This window comes from Mus pahari, chromosome 6 (genome assembly GCF_900095145.1).
Source record: "Mus pahari chromosome 6, PAHARI_EIJ_v1.1, whole genome shotgun sequence".
Classification (NCBI taxonomy): Eukaryota; Metazoa; Chordata; class Mammalia; order Rodentia; family Muridae; genus Mus; species Mus pahari.
The window spans coordinates 21,764,352-21,767,318 of NC_034595.1; positions in this window are offsets into that span (position 1 = coordinate 21,764,352).

A 2,967-nucleotide genomic window follows, 5' to 3' on the forward strand; every position below is an offset into this window, starting at 1 on the left:
TGAGTCAGTAAGTTTCTGTTCTGCATCTAAAGAAAAAAAAAATCAGCCAATTTTCCATCAAAAGCTAAAATTTTTGGAGATGTGACTAATATTATACTTTGACCCACATTAAACAACCTTAATAAAATCTTTGATTTTATTTTTCATATGCATTAGTCGAGATTTACATTCAATTACAATATCCAATTCATTACTACAAAGTTATGAATCACAAATATTTTCCTGACATTATGTTGGGAATTAATTAATTTCAAATAGATAGCATAGAATACTAGTTAACCACTGGCTTACTATACCCTATCTATATGTAGAGACCAATGAAAAGTGACCATCTGATTTAGAGTGATGCACAATATATCACAACATAAAGAAGTTAGATAAAGTTCACCTTAAGCTTTTTCTTTTAAAATAATTTTTAGCATATAGAAAAATTCAATAGCATTTTTATAACATGGGGTTGCTTATAGGAGAAGGAATGACTGAAAGATAGCTGGGCCAATAAAACAGCCAGCATGCACGAATGCTCATGAGTGCTAGCACACTTTTACTATCTTTATGATGTGTAGGGAGCTTGACATATCAGAGTACCTCTTGCACACCACCTGGCTGGTCTCACTCTCCTCTGCAGTCCTTACTGCTTTTATAATTTTGAAAACAGAGTCTGTACATCTGATATATTTCAGGGGCTCCCTGAGTCTTCGATGTTATTTCCTGAGTCTTAAAGAAGAAATTGCTCTATGGCAGTCCAAAATCAGAGACATTTTTCAACATAATCACAAAACACCCTTCAATTAGAAAACTAACACAGGGAAACTATAAACACATTTTTGTTCCTCCTGTGAAATAAATTATTACCTAGCATTCTCATTTTCAAATATACTCCAGTCAAAGCTTATGTGTTGCATTCATTGTATCTTTGTAGTATCCATCCATAAAAAGTAATATCATGGATATTATTTATCTTAAAAACTCACAGTTTCACAATATGGAGTTAACTAGATTAAAATAAATAGTTACTGTTTGTAGCTGCCTGCAGCCACGCTAACTGGGTTCCTGGGTGAGAGGCAGGAGCTGTATGGGAGAAAAATGGCGAGAGGAATAATAGATGCTGAGACATGACTTTCTGTTCAAGGCTTCTTAAATTTTACTAAGAATCTGTGTTTATAAAGAGGGGGGATGCCCAGCCCCCACCAATCCATTATTTATTTATTTATTTATTTTGGTTTTTTTTTTTTTGAGACAGGGTTTCTCTGTATAGCCCTGGCTGTCCTGGAACTCACTTTGTAGACCAGGCTGGCCTCGAACTCAGAAATCCGCCTGCCTCTGCCTCCCGAGTGCTGGGATTAAAGGCGTGCACCACCAGGCCCAGCCCCCACCAATCCATTCTTGGTGCCTGTCCTACAGGTGTGAGCCTGTAGGTGGATCTTCAGGAAGCTGTCCCTGGAATATCTCAAGAGTCTCTCAGCAGGTAGTAATGTCTTGGAGAAGAGCAGGCATGTGTAGAACAATAGAGCCATCTAGGTCGGAAGGCCCCACTCCAGGTGGTCTCTGGTTCAGTGGCCTCAAGGGCAAAGTCAGCCTTTCCAGGCTGGGGGAAGCAACAACTGTAATCCTTATGTATTATTCCTTTTATATGTATGTGTAATGTACATTCATTATAACACACCACAAATTCATTTTATAAAAAGTACTTAACATGTTAGCTATATTACACATATAGCTGATATGTACATTTAATGATTCTGTGCCCCATCTGTTGGCTCTGAAGTGAGATACAGTCTCAACATGTACCATTACTAATGAGACCAAGTTTGACTGAGTAGCTTTGATTGTGTCGCTCAGTTTTACTCACCACAAAGTGACTAGAATATTAAAATAAATAGAGCCGGGTATGGTGGCACACACCTTTAATCCCAGCACCCTTGAGGCAGAGGCAGGTGGATTTCTGAGTTCGAGACCAGCCTGGTCTACAGAGTGAGTTCCAGATCAGCCAGGGCTGTACAGAGAAACCCTGTCTCAAAAAACCAAAAAGAAAGAAAGAAACAAAGAAAGAAACAAAGAAAGAAAAAAGAAAGAAAGAAAATGAGTAGAATGTTCTATTCTTTACCAAGTTCCTACAGAGTAATCTTAATGCCATTGATACTAATTGCACATATGAATAATCACCATTATTAGTTATTATTATTATTATTATTGCTACCAAATCTTCACTTGACTAAAACAGTTTTCTTTATCAATTCCCACTAACTTTTCCCCATTTATTATATTATGAATATAATACCAAAATGAACTATTATACCAAAATGAACTCATGAGTGCCTATATTATTAAATGTGTTATCATCCATCACTATCATTATTGAATATAATGGTAGCATTATTTCAGTAGGAAGTCCATGGTGTAGTATTCTATGCTTCTATATATGCCTGCACTATATTAAACTATATATTTTCTGGCATAGTAAAATATATTAGAACAATCTTATATATTTGTTTCCCAGATTACTGAAATCAGCACATTCCTTAAAGATCTCATCTTCAATTAAAAATATTATATATATATATATATATATATATATATATATATATATATGTATTCCTTACCAGGGAATATGTGAGTACTGCATTTTTGGATCTTCCCCAAAACATGTACTGAATATGCATAAATAAATATATATATATATATATATATATATATTACCATATGTATATAAAACTTACCATATATATATATATATATATATATATATATATATATATATATTCCTTAGCAGGGAATATGTGAGTACTATGTTTTTAGATCTTCCCCAAAATGTGTACTGAATATGCATATATATATATATATATATATATATATATATATATATATATGTAGATAGAGATAGAGATAGAGATATATAGATATAGATATAGATATAGATATAGATATAGATATAGATATAGATATAGATATAGATATAGATATAGA